Here is a 19,092-nt window from a genome sequence, read left to right as displayed (position 1 = left end):
CAAATCGTATTTTCTGGTTAATTCAACCTGCTGGTATAGTGTATAATGCTTTTTTTGTTATCTTATATTAATATGGATCTTGTCTATATACCGGCTTTGATTATTTGGAATATCTACTAATTTTCACTTCTTCATACTACATTTGTATGAACTTCAAGATTATTCTTCTTAAATCTGTACAGGGAAGTTTTAGCTACTTCTAATTGTATAGTTTTATTGTTGATATTCACCCCAATTTGCATCTAGTGTTAAATTATGTATTTATAGGACAGAACTTTCTTGGAACTCCTCATTATTTGAAGAATTTTATACACATAACAAGTGTAACCTAAAACGACAAAGTTATTTTTCATTCACCTGTATATATTATTAAAACTGTTTTTTTTTTCAAAAGTGATTATTTTCGAAGGGTTAAATATTTTGCCCTGGGGTCTTGCCATGGCTTTGTTTTGACCTGTTTGTTTGCTTTTTGGCCTTGAATGTTTGTCCCTAATATTTTATTAACTGTGCATTTGCATTCAGATATCACAGATCAAATTTATTCATTCATAGTGTGTTTATTTACGTTTTTTGATTGAGTTAAGCCTTCCAATTATATTTTATTGTGTGTTTTTCTATGTTGTGATGTTATGCTATTGTTTCAGAAAAAGGGAGAAGGTTTGGTACCATTAAAACATTTAATCCCGCTGCAAATGTTTGCACCTGTCCTAAGTCAGGAATCTGATATACATTAGTTGTCGTTTGTTTATGTAATTTATATGTGTCTCTTGTTTTTTATACAGATTGGTTTTCACGTTTGAATGGTTTTACACTAGTAATTTTGGGGCCCTTTATAGCTTGTTGTTCGGTGTGAGCGAAGGCTCTGTGTTGAAGGCCATACATTGACCTCATAATAATGGTTTACTTTTATAAATTGTTATTTGGATGGAGAGTTGTCTCATTGGCACTCACACCACAACTTCCTATCTTCCTATATCTATCTATCTAATTCTTAATAGAAAAATAAAATAAAAAAATGGGGTCACCGTTCATTTACGCTCACAATCTGCCTTTGAAAGAAACATACTTTTTTGTAAGGATACCTTATTTCTGTTGAACTAATAGGAGAAATACAGGTGATATCGAAATATAAAAAGAACATTATTACAGAAATCGCTCAAATTTTACAAAATTTAGTTTAAGTACAGCTTATTTGAAAATTAGAAAAAAAATATAGCCTAGGTCACCGATAAATTAAAAAAGATATTTCAATTTTAATGCCAAAAAATGGCATTTTTGCACCAAAGGGAGATAATTTGTAGCTTTTTCAGTGATATCTACATTTTAAAAGTCATCTGGGGCCAACAAGAATTTTTTTTTTAATAATTTTTGTACCATATGATAAAGTAACAACTACTGAAGGTAAAAAAATAAAATTTGTAATTAAAACAAATGTTTAATTTTTTCTGAAATTTTTATACCCTTGAGCCTTTTTAAATAAAAATAATTATATGTAGTATGATATCAAATGAGACAACAGCCTTAAAGAGACTAAAGGACAAGAATGGAAGAAACTGTAATCATATGGCCTTTAACAATGAACAATACCCATACCAAAATTAGCAAGCTATAAAAAGCCCTGATATGACCAAACAAGAAATCATTCAAAAAAGAAATCCAAGCCTGATATAAGCTTTTCAAACAATAAATGATCATTATTATTATCAAAGTGTCCATTGGTTTTGTCTGTTATCACTGGCGGCTGCTGCAGATTTAAAAGGTTACTGCACTTACTTCAATTAGACAACAACCAAAGGACAGTCAGTATATTTTTAAGCACTGAAGTCTATTTTAAAACTTACAATCTCCAAAGATGAAAATTTCCATAAACTTAGTACTGAATTTACCTTACTACTCCAAAACAAATCAAATTCAATTTATAACCTTTCACAATCAAGTACAGAAAGCTATCAATTTTGGTAATGTAATACAAAATTATTTTTCTTTTGAAATATACTACTTTCAATGTATATATGTTTTTATTATATAAAATAATGTAATCAAATATATATAAAGGATGCAAAATCAATCAATGTGTTTCCTTTATTCTTTATGTATAATTATTATGTTGAATCAATACAAGGAATGTGTGAAATTACTAATATTTCTCCATTTTTTTTTTCTTTCAAACAAACAGCTTGGAAATACATAAAAGAAACCAAAGTGGAAAATACATTTATTTTGGAAAGAATAACTAGGATGCTGAATTCGTGGAAAAATCAATTGTTAAATATCAGATTCATATGGGTTCAAATTCCTTTTTCTTCTGAGATTTCTAGATTCAACTTAAAGTTATTCCAAAGAAAGTTTCTACCACAATTTAGAATTTTTATCCACTGATATACACATGCAGCGATGAAGATGTTTATAGTTAATTTTTATGCCTACTTTTAGTAACTAAAGAGCCCTTTCCTTAAAAAAGTTAACATTTATATATTCCATCAGCTTTTTCTAATGTATACCCTGTTATAGATCATTCCTAACAGTGACGCAAAGGCCAAATGAAGACCATAGTTGACCATGGATACTAGGGTATTTAATTGTTGTCCATTAACTACCATATCAGAACAGCAATGTTTATAATATTCCATGATTTCACATGTGAGTTACCATGGTCAACCATGGACATAATTATAAACCATGCATGGTCATAATCATGTTTAACAATGGTTAAAATTAACAATGGTTAAACATGCTCATAATCAAGAATAAACAAGGTCAACATCAAGGATAAACATGGTCAACCATGGTCATATGAAATATTAACCATGGTCATAATTAAGGATTAACATGGTCAACCATGGTCAAGCTGCCATGGTCATAACTATTAACTATGGTCATAATTAAAAATAAACATAGTCAACCATAGTCATAAATATTAACCATCGTCATCACATTTCAAATAATAACATATCATAAATAATAACAATGGTCATGATTAAGAATAAACAGTCAACCCTGTTATTAAATATTAACAATGGTCATGATTAAGAATAAACATGGTCAACCCATGGTCATAAATATTAACAATGGTCATGATTAAGAATAAACATGGTCAACCCATAGTCATAAATATTAACCATGGTCATGATTAAGAATAAACATGGTCAACCCATGGTCATAAATATTAACCATGGTCATGATTAAGAATAAACATGGTCATGATTAAGAATAACAAGGTCAACCCATGGTCATAAACATTTTATTTCAAATAAAACAATGGTCATGATTAAGAATAAACATAGTCAACCATGGTCATAAATATTAACCATGGTCATGATTAAGAATAAACATGGTCAACCATGGTCATAAATATTAACAATGGTCATAATTAAGAATAAACATGGTCAACCCATGGTCATAAATATTAATTTTTGTCATGATTAAGAATAAACATGGTCAAACCATGGTCATAAATATTAACCATGGTCATGATTAAGAATAAACATGGTCATTCATGGTCATAAATATTATGACCAATGGTCATTATTAAGAATAAACATGGTCAAACCATGGTCATCAATATTAACAATGGTCATGATTAAGAATAAACATGGTCATCCATGGTCATAAATATTAACCATGGTCATAATTTAGAATAAACAGTCAACCATGGTCATAAATATTAACCATGGTCATGATTAAGAATAAATAAAGTCAACCATGATCATAAATATAATCAATGGTCATGATTAAGAATAAACATGGTCAACCATGGTCATGATTATGAATAAACATGGTCAATCCATGGTAATCAATATTAACAATGGTCATGATTAAGAATAAACATAGTCAACCCATAGTCATACATATTAATCATGGTTATGATTAAGAATAAACATAGTCAACCATGGTCATTAATATTAACCAAGGTCATAATTAAGAATAAACATGCTCAACCATGGTCATAAATATTAACCATGGTCATGATTATGAATAAACATGGTCAACCCATGGTCATCAATACATGTATTAACAATGGTCATGATTAAGAATAAACATGGTCAACCCATGGTCATAAATATTAACCATGGTCATGATTTAGAATAAACATAGTCAACCCATAGTCATACATATTAATCATGGTTATGATTAAGAATAAACATAGTCAACCCATAGTCAAACATATTAATCATGGTTATGATTAAGAATAAACATAGTCAACCATGGTCATCAATATTAACCAAGGTCATGATTAAGAATAAACATGCTCAACCATGGTCATAAATATAAACCATGGTCACGTTTAAGAATAAGTATGGTCAACCATGGTCATGAATATTAACCATGGTCATGTTTAAGAATAAGCATGGTCAACCATGGTCATGATTAAGAATAATCATCGTCAACCCATGGTCATAAATATTAACAATGGTCATGATTAAGAATAAAAATGGTGAACCCATGGTCATGTATAAGAATAAACATGGTCATAAATTCTTTAGCCATGATCATAGTCAACCATGGTCTTGAACATTTAACCATGGTTGTAATTATTCATGACATTATTGAGACATTTTGTCTTTTTAAGAATACAGCAGGGATGAATTTTAAAATAACACACAGTTCTGAATATGGGCGCTCTAGTCATGCTTCAGTAATTCCCTATATAATCAACCAAAAAATCACAAAAGGGGGCTCTGGATCCACCTATGCTATTTGTATAAACTATTTTTTTAAATCCTGTAGTTTTACAATTCTTCATGACAACAGTTAAGTAGGTATCAGAAAATGTTGACAGAATGTGACAGAGTAATTGACTTGAACACTTCTGAGATTTCAGACAATGTGTTATCAAATTTACTACAGGACTACTATATTAAAACTGACAGTTTCCAAGGACAATTTAAACTGGACAATCAACTTATATTTTGATGAAGAACAAAAATGTATTTTGATAATACAAGCAAAAAGTAAAATGTCCAATAAATTTTCCTTTGTTCTGAAAATCTTAGCTATGTCTCAGCACTCAACCTTCTGAATTTCAAACCATCTTTATAAATGTGTTATGTTGGTTGACATGAGGTCAGTCATTGTAAGGGACAATCGACTCTAACTGTGATATAATAGCATACGCATTATGACGTCATAAATCTACGGGCAACTGCACAAATGTGTAAGTCATCAATTTAAATTACTACATTACATAGGATTTTTATATAAATCTATAGGATTCTAACTCTCTTATATTTTAAAACAGTACCAGGTCTTATATCTGTATACCTTCCTTTCGAGAATCCAACAAGAGTTATTAAATTTTATTAAATATATTTATGACAATCATATCATTCAAATATTTATGTTTTTGGGGTTGTAATTCGAATGAAATGGGTTATCAAATTCAATTACAAGTAGGATGCAACACAACAACACCTGCACATTGTCACTATATAGAATTCAACATTTGAAAAGTTTCACAACCAAATTGTTAAAAGTTACATCACCAAAATCAAGAAATCATTAAAATCATTTTCTTTAATTCATGCACAGTGCAACATCTTGAAATTTAGGCAAAGTTAAAACTTTTACATTGTAGTTGTAATAAATTATAATCTCTATCACTTTTACCAATTCAATTGCTTTCACTTTTATTCTTGAAAATTAGCAGCAATTGGTTTCAAAAGCATTCACACTCACAAAAGCTTCCCGTCAAGCTAAAATCAGCATTTTATTGAATTTAACAGTCGGTAACCAGGTTGAAATAGAACAAAAGAATCGAAGCTCTCTATTAGAGAAGGCGATAAATGTTTACTGTATTGTTTACTATAGTGACAAATTTTTAAAAAGTTAATAGAAACAAACAAAACTGCAATTTTCTTCTCAATTACGAGGTGTTTTATTTCAAAAACACCATTTGCATAAGTTTTCAATTTATCTAGTACATAGTTAAGCAGAACAATTAGATATCAAGTCGACGACATGGGTATCTTTCAAGTTGGATGACAAAAATGCATAACCTCCGATTTTTTTGAAAAAATTACCACGGACGGAAAAGATATCAATCTATTAGTTCAGTAATTTTCGTGTCTGCCCTTCCATTATGTGACTGAAGAAAAAAATCCAAAAAATAGGTAACAATTGTATCGAAAAGAGAAAATCGAGTGCACCTTTTTATGTTAGGGCGTGTTTGAGTTGAGTATTTTGTCTTGATATCGTTCAAAGTAAGAATATTTCATACATCGTCTCGCTTCAGATTCTATCATTTTTATATATTAAAGCTACAGGTTGACTTTATAACACAAAAAAATAACAGTACTAAAAGATGAAATATATGGGTCAAGTGAAATACCTATCTAATGAGTCACAAAAACAGGGAAGGTGTGTTCGAATAGCTATTTTTTTACTGAAAGTACTTGACGACAGTCTTACAAGTTGGATGATGAAAATGCATATCTTCGAAAAATTCTATTTTTTTGTGTGTGATAACTAGGGTTTATAGTCTTCAACCACTAAAAAAATCTAGTCTGCCCTTCCACGAAATATTTAATTAGATTTTTTTTAAATGTTTATGATTTTTCGAAAATTCCACCTAACAACCGATTAGACAATAGTTTTAAGTTGAATCAATGCAGACAAGATCATTAACTGATGCTCATTAGCTTGTTGATACATTTGTCTTTTAAAATATAACTGACATATAAGGATCGTATTGGTGCAATGTGGATAAATTTATCGGTTTCTTAAGAGCAAAATTGGTAGCGCGTCATCGCTACAATGGCTTCCATTTTTACGATTGTGAAAATGAACTGGCGTAATGGGGAGATAATTTTGACGAAGTAGGATCCTGACTGTTAAACACTATCATTTTCAATTGAAACTGCCATGATGTTAATTTGAGTGAAAGGATGTGATTGGAACTTATTGGCAGCTTACAACACTACTCAATAATAACTTCTGCTCTGTATCAATGTAAATTTCAGACCATTCATTAGTCCTTTGTTAATATCAGACAACATACAGATACCTCAATTTTTTTTTAATGGACAAAATCCTTTGGGTACTAAAGCAATCTGCTGGAAAATTACTCTTAAATTTAAATCAGACTCAATTCCAACAGATATTTAATTTTTACAGCTCAATAACATGGTAGGTGAAACTAGTCTAGAGGAAAAAGGAAATCAGGTTTGAATTTAAAATTCATGAGGGAGGAAACTAAGACCTATTTAAATAACATTTCTAAAAAAAAGTCTTCCTTAGAAAAATATTAAACAATAACATTTAATTGACTTCCTGAATATAATGGATGGATTCACAAATTCTATCTAAAGTCATTATTACACTTTTATTGCATGCAATATTTAACAGAAATGATTTTTGTGTCTGTGAAAAACCTACATCATTTCAGCCAACTGTGTTAAAATCATGGGTCTTCAGGGAATTTGTAGCCGTTTATCTCCAAATCAGCACAGTCTGGAATTTTAATTTCGTTTTTAATATACATTTTTGTTTCGTTTCATCAGTTATTCAGTGTCACTTGTTATCAAGCTGTCTTATATAATAATCATCTTTTATAAAGATGAAAATAGAAGGAATTATTACTGCAATAATTGCTCTAAACTGCTGGTTAAAGTACAACCAATAGGTATCTGTGCTGTTCTTCTAATAGTGTCCACAAGTAGAATCTTTACTTACATCTAAGACTTTGACATAAACTTTAGAAATTTGAAATCATGTGAAAGCTTCATCAAAGCAAAGTCACATTGTCACATGCATGAGAAATTAGGAGAATTCAAATAAGCATTTGACAGGAAAGTTCAATAGAACATAAAATCTACTAAAGAACCAATCTGGTTTTACTTAACCATCAAGTAAAAAATATCAAAATTTGGCAGAAAAAGTCGGCCCAACAATTTATACATGAATAATATTTGATAGAGGTGTAAATGCGTCCATCAAAAGAATGTTATTAGAACAAACTGTAGTTTAAATTACTGCAATATCTTATAAATATTACAAAACCACAGTTTCGCTTTGAAAATTTAACTTGAAATTCGTTTTACATTAGGGAATATCTAAATCTATTTTTCTTCTTAGTACAGATCAATACTTTTTTCTCTCTAATAAATAAGATTGAGACTGTCCTTTAGAGCTTGCATATTTAGTCAGACAACATTATGTATTTCTTAAATCTTCTATCTGTAAGCAATTCATCTAACTTGTTTTTCAGAAATAATTTTTCTCCTGGGATTTAACAAAGTATTTTTAAAGCAAAATTTTTAAAAGGAAAAAAATGATCTATGAATGAAACTTATTTTTTCTGGAAAGCATATAACTTAAATTTTCCATATTTTAATATGTTGTCTATAGAAATATAAAACAGACTATATACTTTGATCAAAGGTACTAAAACATTTTCTTCTTTTAAAAAAAGAAGATATTTCTCAAAAAAAAAGGAGCACTGCCCTTTATATATGACTGAATTTCTGTGTTTCTGTAATAGAAATCATTCATCTTGTTGTCCCTTTTAAGTTTCCTCAAATAGCCTGAACTACTTGTAATCAAAGTTGCATGTCAAAATCTCTTTACATTAAATCAAACATCTGAGAATCAAAACATCTACTGAGTCTTTTGGTAAATCCAAATGAAGTTTCATATACTTTAATAAGATCATTAAATGAAAATCATAGTACTAATGATGTTATGATGTCTTCTTTACACCTGTAGGCTAAAAAAAAGTATATACTTCCAGTTTATTTTTGAACCAGATGACATTGCCACTATGATTACGATCTTGTTGAGAAAAAAAAAAGGTAAATTACATAAGAAATTGATTCCCCATTCACTGACCTGACTTGCTCTGTATAGATAATCCAAAAACCACAGATATAAAACAGATCTTCTAGGTGTATCCTCAATAGACACAAGTTACTGTAATAGTATGCACATTATTTAAAACATTAGTTTCAACAAGTAAATATTAAAAGTATATTTTTGCATTTCATTTCACAATTAAATTTTCATAACTCCCAAGTTCTTGTCTTTGATATCCACAACTAAATTTCCTCAACACCTTAGTTCTTGTTTTCAAATGTTTAGTATTGCGGTTTCTCCTCCTGTTTACTGTTATAACAATTAAGTAAATGTGATGCTTCGTTTCTTGTTGCATCTACACCAGCACATAACAATAGCACAACTAATTAGATATGTTGTCCATCAGAGAGTCAACAATCCAAATATATAAACCATTATCATTACTGAGGTGTATGAGTCCTTATTCTTTGATTATAGCTATATGAATGTTAAATCTCTTTGCTTTCATACACTTCAATGATAGCCTGATTGAGAATATTGAAAGTTAAGATTGATTTAATTGACCTCTGATTTTTATAAATATCATGTGAAAACAGTTTCAGAACAAAAAGTTTAAGACAAGTCACCTTACGAAATTTTCATGAATGGATACCTAAACAAAGAACAAGAGGCTGTCACAACGACAGCAAACCGGATTTATTAATATTTATTTGTGTCCTGCCAATATCACAAGAACCATTACTGATGAATGGTGAAAGTGAAAATCGTCAATATCAAATTTGACCTCCATTTTGTCATCAGTATCAACATCTTAAAATTTGAAAAGCTTATAATATTAGATTGAATGGTTCATGAGTAAATGCAACAACGTGAATGAAAACGCCATTTCACAATCTTTCAAGAACCATAACTCCTGAACGGTAAAAGTCAAAATCGACTTTATTGAACTTGACCTCTAATTTGCCATCAGTAACAACATATAAAAATTTCAAAAGCTTTGGTTGAATGGTTCATGAGAAAATGCACGGACACGACTGGAAACACCATTTTTCAATCTTTCAAGAACCATAACTCCTGAACAGTAAAAGTCAAAATCGTCATTATTGAACTTGACCTCTATTTTGTCATCAGTAACAACATATTAAAATTTGGGAAGCTTTGGTAAAACAGTTCATGCGTAAATGCACGGACACGACTGGAAACACCATTTTTCAATCTTTCAAGAACCATAACTCCTGAACGGTAAAAGTCAAAATCGTCAATATTGAACTTGACTTCCATTTTGTCATCAGTAACAACATATTAAAATTTGGGAAGCTTAGGTAGAACAGTTCATGCGTAAATGCACGGACACGACTGGAAACTCCATTTTTCAATCTTTCAAGAACCATAACTCCTGAACGGTAAAAGTCAAAATCGCCATTATTGAACTTGACCTCCATTTTGTCATCAGTAACAACATATTAAAATTTGGGAAGCTTAGGTAGAACAGTTCATGCATAAATGCACGGACACGACTGGAAACTCCATTTTTCAATCTTTCAAGAACCATAACTCCTGAACCGTAAAAGTCAAAATCGCCATTATTGAACTTGACCTTCATTTAGTTGTCAGTAACAACATATTAATATTTTAAAAGCTTTGGTTGAACGGTTCATGAGTTAATGCACGGACAACATTTGATTGCCGCCCGCCCGCCCGCCCGCCCGCCCACCGTACATCCCCAAATCAATAACTGACATTTTTGTCACAAAAATCAGGTTAAAAATGGAAAAACAAGTCTTCTCTGCTAACCTTTATCCCTTAGAAAGTTCCAAGCAAACTTATTTTAAATGCCCATTTCTGTGTAAAATTACAAATTAAAGAATAATATTTTAATATAGAGAAAAACATATACTCGAACAATAAATATATTTACTAAATCAAACTTTTAAAACATTAAAAATTCAATAGTGTCACTTCAGAAAACAATGAACTGAGGGAATAGTTGTGCACTTTATTGCATTTTCTGATAATATTGTAACTCAGAAATTTCTAACAAGATGCCGAACTGAGCATGAAACTGGTCATAAGAAAACAATATTGAAATCTTATTAACATTTCGTCAATCATTTTGTGTGAATGTTAAAAGACTTATCACACCAGGAGCAAATAAAAACAGGTGAGTTTCAGATATCAGAGTAAAATACCTTTGAGATATCTACTTATTTCTGTATGAAATAATTTACCAGGATGAACTTGTTTTCTACAGGTCAGCTGTTGTATGGACCATGTTACCCAAGATAAGATGTTCTAACATTAGAAATAATGAGCATTCTATACATTACAATGTTTATATTGAACTTAATAACCTTGTTAACACTTAAAACAACTTCCATCACTTGTTTTCAAGAGGATAAGCATCTTTCAATGAATTGGAATGTGCATATTGACTATTAGGAAGTAGCTCTGAAGTCTTTTAAATACAGCTCTTCTTCTATTCTGAGACAATAGAACATATTTTATTAAAAAATATCTGCTATTTAAAGAGTTGAAAAAAATACAGAACTTCAAGGCAAATTCAAAAGTCCATAAAAACTAACAAAAAAACAAATGCTATCAATCATTGTAGGAACAAGCAAAAAACAAATGCTATCTATCATTATAGGAACAAGCAAAAAACAAGTGATATCTTCCTCACATGGTACAGGCATTTTCTGAAGAAAATGGTGGGTTAAACTTAAAGTTAGGCTATAAAAAGCTGAAGGAACAAGACACCTATGATCAAACTCTTAAACAAGTTGCTTTCTTTAAAAAAAGAAAAGCAATACATGAACCTAAGACCGCTGACTGCCGGGTCACCAAAAGATTGTTGCTGAATTTGTGTTTGCTTTTGTATTGAAATAATTGACTGTGAATAGAAGCCAGTTGAAAGTATATATATTTACAGCTTCTATTTGAATGGGCCGATTTGAATAGTCATTTTTAAGCTCAACTATTCTATTTATTACTTGGGAATGTACATAATTTTTCCACTTATAACCCTTTGGCAAATTCTCATTTCTACTAACCGGATGTCTTATGCAAATTACAGAAACCTATCGCAATATAAATTTATGCACTCAGTTTGCTTTATAATCTGGAATTCTGGATGCATTTATTTTATCTATCATATCTTTATATTTTGTTTCCTACATGAATGCCTTTATACCCAACTCTTATTTGAAGCTGTCTTTACTCATGGTAGATGTTTTATGGGGTGAAACCTGTGGCATGCAATTGATTCGGACCTCTTATGAAGAGACTTATTTTGGTCTCATAAAACATCTCAAATTTTAAGGATTTCCTGATTTTACTTAAATCAATTCAAACATTATACAGGGAAACTTAGTTTTGCCGAAGAATTTTTTAATTCAGAAGTTTATGAATACCTGTATACACTTTCAAAATAACCAATTTATATAAAAAGGTATGTAGATATAAAAAGATACCAGAATTAAAATGATGTATGCAAGACACGAGTTAAGTCTACAAAAAAAGCATCAGTGACGCTCGAATGAAAAAAGTTAAAAGGCTAAATACATAACAAAGTTAAGGAATCCCTTAGGTAGACAATCCTTATAGCTTTTTGAAAATGTCAAAGTTTATAATAGGACAGTGACTCAAAAAAGAAACAAAAGAGAAACAACTCGAGGTCAGAATACCGTTAGTAATGATGACCATGCTTGAAAGTCACATGTAAATCTCTTTCTGCCGTGTCCTAAATTTAGATAACAAAAACAAAAATAAGCTTTCACCAGTGAATTTAATAGTTTTGCATGCAAGTATAGTATATTATTTTAGCGCACAAAATAGTAAATAGAAAGCATCTCGCTGATACTCAGGAAAAGAATACGCATTTGCGTCATCACATATCTTAATATAATAGTTAAATTCGAATTGACATTTTATCCGGAATTTTTGAGAACGCAAAACGATACTGTGCTTTTGAAATGTGATCTCATGATAATGTGAATGAAACAAGACGTGTAGGATAGTTGGTCAACACATTGAATACAATTTTCAAAACCGTACCATAGTAAAAACAAGAGTGCACACGCTGAAATGTCTCGCCTTCTATACTAATCATTGATATTATGTTGATAGTCCTAAGTATAAAGCTTAGTTTTATTACAACTGTCTCATAAACTTAACATTAACCAAGATAACTAAACAAAGACCAATAAACCTTGAAAATGAGGTCAAGGTCAGATGAACCATGCCAGGCAGACATGTACAGCTAACAATGCTTCTATACAACATATATAGTTGACCCATTACTTATAGTTTAAGAAAAATAGACCAAAACACAAAAACTTAACACTGTCAATGAACCGTGAAAATGAGGTCACCGTCAAATAAAACCTGCGCGACTGACATAAAGATCATAAAATATTTCCATACACTTAATATAGTTGACCTATGGCATCCAGTATTAGATAGAAAGACCAAAACTCAAAAACTTAACTTTGACCACTGAACCATGAAAATGAGGTCAAGGTCACATGACATCTGCCCGCTAGACATGTACACCTTACCATCATTCCATACAACAAATATAGTAGACCTTTCGCATATAGTATGAGAAAAACAGACCAAAACACAAAAATTTAACTATAACCACTGAACCATGAAAATGAGGTCAAGGTCAGAAGACACCTGCCAGTTGGACATGTACACCTTACAGTCCTTCCATACACCGAATATACTAGCCCTATTGCTGATAGTATCTGAGATATGGACTTGACCACCAAAACTTAACCTTGATCACTGATCCATGAAATGAGGTCGAGGTCAAGTGAAAACTGTCTGACAGACATGAGGACCTTGCAAGGTACGCACATACCAAATATAGTTATCCTATTACTTATAATAAGAGAGAATTCAACATTACAAAAAATTAGAACTTTTTTTTCAAGTGGTCACTGAACCATGAAAATGAGGTCAAGGACATTGGACATGTGACTGACGGAAACTTCGTAACATGAAGCATCTATATACAAAGTATGAACCATCCAGGTCTTCCACCTTCTGAAATATAAAGCTTTTAAGAAGTGAGCTAACACCGCCGCCGCCGCCGGATCACTATCCCTATGTCGAGCTTTCTGCAACAAAAGTTGCAGGCTCGACAATTAGTAGATGCTATAAGGTTAAACTATTAAAACAAACAAACAAAAATTGAATCAAAATTTTATAATAAACTAATGTTCCTGTCAGTATTTCTTTTTCAAATTCTTTTGAATATTATACATTTATTTCCCGATCCTGAGGGAGATATGAAGATTTGTTCACCCAAGAATATTCATATTTCACGAGGGCTTTGCCCGAGGGAAATGTGATTTTTCGAGGGTGAACAAATCTTCATATCTCTCGAAGCTTAGGGAAATGAATGTTTTATTCCACTGCCTATGCTTCGTTTACTTACTGAATATACTATATTAATGTGTATACGTTTGTTTTCTTATCTGCTTGTTTTAATAGCTAAACACGGCATAAACAGTCCTGATCAAAAGTAAATTAATAGTCTTTTTATTTTAACGCTTGAATAAATTTAAACACAGTAATGACTTATCTAACGCTATTTTAATTAAACGACTTTCAAAACGGTATGCACATTAACCGCGCGTAACGTCATATTAAGGTGGTATAGGAGTCTAAAATAAAAATGATAGAATTTGTTCATACTTTGCCAAAACGTTGTATCTATTGATACATGTTGAAAAATATAATAAAAATGATAGGTCACCGTGCATTTTCTCAAGCTACAGGACGGGACAAAATGACACATTTTGTATGGATTATACAGGAAAAAACTCCATTTTGTGATTAGAAACTAAACAAAATGATAGAATTGTTAAATGCTTCAGGAAAAGATAGCTTTCAGACACTGCTTTGAGAATATCAAAAGAAAAGATAGGGTCACCGTACGTTTTTTCCGGCTAAAATACAAAATAGGAAAATTCCATACAGAATCCTTCAGAAAATGCACCTTTTAGAGTTACCTCCCCTTAAAATGCCAATTTTTTAAAAAGATAAAAACAACCAAAAATAATTAACATTTGCAAAAATATCAATATTTAGAAGTTATATTTTTATAAATTGGTACTTTTAAATGAAAATGTACATTAAACATCTGCATTCCTGCATCAAATTTTGCTAACTTGATGGAAAATCTGGACCTTTGATTCTCTGTTTTTTACAATCCAAGATGGAGGAAGACACCCATACCACCTTAAGAGGTCCTGATCTACAGAGGGGAATATGATGTTCAGAGGGGAATATGATACTCAGAGGGGAATATGAAGTTTTGTTCGACGTCACGTGTGATAGTTTCAACCAATCAAATGTTGATTTCACCATCAAAATCAACATGCAGTGGAATAAATATATAATATCAATAAACACGAACGTCAAGTATTTACAGATGGACATTGTATTTATCGAATTAATCTATTTCTAAATTATTACATTCCACTATGTGAATATATTACTATACAAAATATAAGCAAAAACTACTAAATCCATACTAAAACAAATTAAACTCCATTTGATGAACCAACGCCTGTGTGAATCATTTCGTTAGAGTCCCTGAAGTGGATACCATACTAAAACAGTATAAAATAATCAACATTATGGTTGTAATTAAATTTTGTTTTGAATATTGTAAATTATTTTTACGGTTGTTGTGAGCTGCAAGGATTTGAAATAATGCTTTATGAATTTAGAACACACAAGTTTAAAATCTATATATTTAATAAATTCATCTTACTTTCCGTTTTATGAATATATTACAATACAAAAAAATAAAATTATTACTAATCAAACCTAAATACTAAAACGTAGAAATATAATAATTATTGTTTGTAAACATTTTTTTTTGTAGGATGCAAGAATTTATTTAGATTTAATTTTTATGTTTCCTTTACAAATGAATATTTAAAAATACCAAAGCAGAGTATCTAATTGTCATATATATAAAATACTTATTCCTTAATTGCAGCTCTAAAAATATTCTGATTTCAATCATTGTTAGTTTCTTCAGAAACATGAATACAGTATATATTTGGTATATATTTCTTTCATTCCGATTGAATTAAATACGTTTGATAAGAATATTATCTTTCTGTTTTCCGATCTAATATTAATAGTTTAACCAGAATGTTCTCCATGTAAGTCTATAATGAAATACACAGTCAGTATCCCGTGGTTAAATCTTCAAACATAATTAGTTTACATGTTATCGAGGCAACGTTATAATTGACCCAGATACAAACAGTGTACAGTGGTCGTTTTAAAACAATAATTGCGTCGTCAAGGGCCAATTCAAGGGAGCATATCAAAGCCGTAGATAACATACTGTTTAGACCTGTATCAATGACCGAAAACTTTCGAGACGTTCCGAGAATTTTATACTGACTTCCGGCCGAGAGATATCGAGTGGCCCATAGACACATCCAAAACTCGCCAATATATAAGCATGAACCCCTCAGGGGGTTCATGCAAAAAACATGTTCTAGATTCAGAAACACATATTCATCCATAAGTTGTTGGACCATGTTGGACCATCTGTCTACAATATTGAAGTGACTCAATGTTTATACAAGAGATAAGATTAAAGTAAATGAAGCAACAGAGACTAATCAAGAGAGCTATCTAAATGAAAGGGATATAATATGGAAATTAACCTGTAGATTTTCCTAATGAGGTCTCAGTGGAAATAAGCAATTAGTTTACAATCTGTTAATTAAGTGCTAAAAATCTTAGCCTAAGATTAAAAAATGTGATAATATCATTCAGGGAATAAAGAAGTGGTTAATATGTCCATCTCGGTAATAACTTTAAATTTGGTGTATTAAGTCAAATGCTATGATTTTCTGAAGAAGATTTCCAATGAAAACTGAAAACAAAATATTGAATGTGTCTGATTGACTGTAACTAAGTTACCTGAGAGAAAATCTACTGAAGCAGTCTGAAGTTGTAGGGGATAAGGTTCCATCTTTATGTTAAGTGTGAAAAATAATGTTGCAATGAATACAGAATAATACAGAACACGCTTCAAGTAAGTTCTGTGTTCAAAAGTTTTGTGTCCTTTAGCTCAATGGTAATCTAGATTAAAAGCTTTTACAGAAGCTGTATTATCAAGATTAATTTTTTAAGGTTCTCTTAAATCGGAGAAGTCTGAGTCTGGCAATATGAAGAAAAGGTCAAAGAATAAAAAGATTACTGGTTAAAAAATATAACTACATGAATCATACAACTAAATCTCAATAAATCATATAGTCTTAAAAATATCCTATACTCATCTTATCAAATCTATAAACAAAGCTTTCAAATAACAAATGGTATTTCATGAAATTAGTTAACTTTGTTACTGCATCAGCGATAAATAATCCCTGTCCTAGACAGTTTCGTCATTATTAAACTGCCATTGTCATTTCATTATAACCACTGAAAAGATTTCTTCTATAATTAATATGTCTACTGTCGCTTGATGGATATAGAAGCTTTATTGAAGTGTAGAATGTTGACCGAAGGAAGTGCTACATACTAAAAATGTTTTGAAGTCATAATTTGTATACCCCTATATTAAGCTTTCAATTCTAATTATCCCATATTCTTTTTTAACAATAATAATGTATTGGAAAACTAGAGGGTCCAAGGACCCTGTGTCGCTCACCTGATATTTTTATTTACAATTGTTGCATGATAAACGCAACTGTTGTACTGTCGTTTAGATACTAAAAAGTGCATTTGAAACCTATGTTTTATTTCAGCCATGTGGGCAGGCAGGGTCATCATACACAGTGGTCCCTGGATATCCTAGTGGTGATTTAAACCAAGTTTGTTTAAATTCAACAGTTGTTTTAGGGGAGATTTTTTTTTAAATTTATCTAACAAGAAATGCAAAGTAATGAGAAAGTTGTGAAGTAGTTTTGTTGTTGCGCAACCCCCCCCCCCCCCCCCCCCCCACTTTGCCAAAAAAACCAAAAAGGTAATAAAAAATTATCATATAAGGGCAATCTATCCTATTAATGATTTCTGCAAAATTCAGTTGATTGTGCAAGGGTTGTATAGCCAGCTGAGGTCGTTAAAAACTCTCTTTCTTTTGTTGTTGCCGATAGATCTTGACCTGATAAGCAATTTTACCACATGTCAGATTTGCTCTAAATGTTTTAGTTTTTGAGTGATAAGCCAAAAACTGCATTTTACCCCTATGTTCTATTTTTAGCCATGGCGGCCATCTTGATTGGTTGGCCGGGTCACCGGACACAATTTTTAAACTAGATACCCCAATGATGATTGTGGCCAAGTTTGGTTTAATTTCGTCCAGTAGTTTCAGAGGAGAAGATTTTTGTAAAAGATAACTAAGATTTACGAAAAATGGTTAAAAATTGACTATAAAGGGCAATAACTCCTAAAGGGGTCAACAGACCATTTTGGTCATGTTGACTTATTTGTAGATCTTACTTAGCTGAACATTTTTGCTGTTTACAGTTTATCTCTATCTATAATAATATTCAAGATAATAACCAAAAACAGCAAAATTTCCTTAAAATTACCAATCAGGGGCAGCAACCTATCAACGAGTTGTCCGATTCATCTCAAAATTTCAAGGCAGATAGATCTTGACCTGATAAACAATTTTACTACATGTCAGATTTGCTCTAAATGCTTCGGTTTTTGAGTGATAAGCCAAAAACTGTGTTTTACCCCTATGTTCTATTTTTAGCCATGGCGGCCATCTTGGTTGGTTGGCCGGATCACCAAACACAATTTTAAACTAGATACCCCAATGATGATTGTGGCCAAGTTTGGTTTAATTTCGTCCAGTAGTTTCAGAGGAGAAGATTTTTGTAAAAGATAATTAAGATTTACGAAAAATGGTTAAAAATTGACTATAAAGGGCAATAACTTCTAAAGGGGTCAACAGACCATTTTGGTCATGTTGACTTATTTGTAGATCTTACTTTGTTGAACATTTTTGCTGTTCACAGTTTATCTCTATCTATAATAATATTCAAGATAATAACCAAAAACAGCAAAATTTTCTCAAAATTACCAATTCAGGGGCAGCAACCTATCAACGGGTTGTCCGATTCATCTGAAAATTTCAGGGCAGATAGATCTTGACCTGATAAACAATTTTACCACGTGTCAGATTTGCTCTAAATGCTTTGGTTTTTGAGTTATAAGCCAAAAACTGCATTTTACCCCTATGTTCTATTTTTAGCCATGGCGGCCATCTTGGTTTCTTGGGCGGGTCACCGGACACAATTTTTAAAC

General features: G+C 31.1%; 1 protein-coding gene across 12 annotated transcripts in view; it reads right to left on the bottom strand.

Moving 5' to 3' along the window:
* The window catches only part of LOC143064082 (thrombospondin type-1 domain-containing protein 7B-like), a 197,639-nt gene that overhangs the window by 65,509 nt on the left and 113,038 nt on the right, over positions 1-19,092 (bottom strand). The window contains exon 8 of one of the 12 annotated variants that reach the window (XM_076236626.1): positions 8,827-8,907. The exons of the other annotated variants lie outside the window; for them this stretch is intronic. The gene's annotated coding sequence lies outside the window, so the exon portion shown is untranslated. The remainder of the gene's footprint in view (positions 1-8,826; positions 8,908-19,092) is intronic. 12 annotated transcript variants of the gene reach the window in all.

The sequence above is a fragment of the Mytilus galloprovincialis genome, chromosome 2 (assembly GCF_965363235.1).
Source record: "Mytilus galloprovincialis chromosome 2, xbMytGall1.hap1.1, whole genome shotgun sequence".
Lineage (NCBI taxonomy): Eukaryota > Metazoa > Mollusca > Bivalvia > Mytilida > Mytilidae > Mytilus > Mytilus galloprovincialis.
The sequence above is the reverse complement of the archived record's forward strand: the minus strand, read 5'-3'. Positions and strand labels throughout refer to the sequence as shown.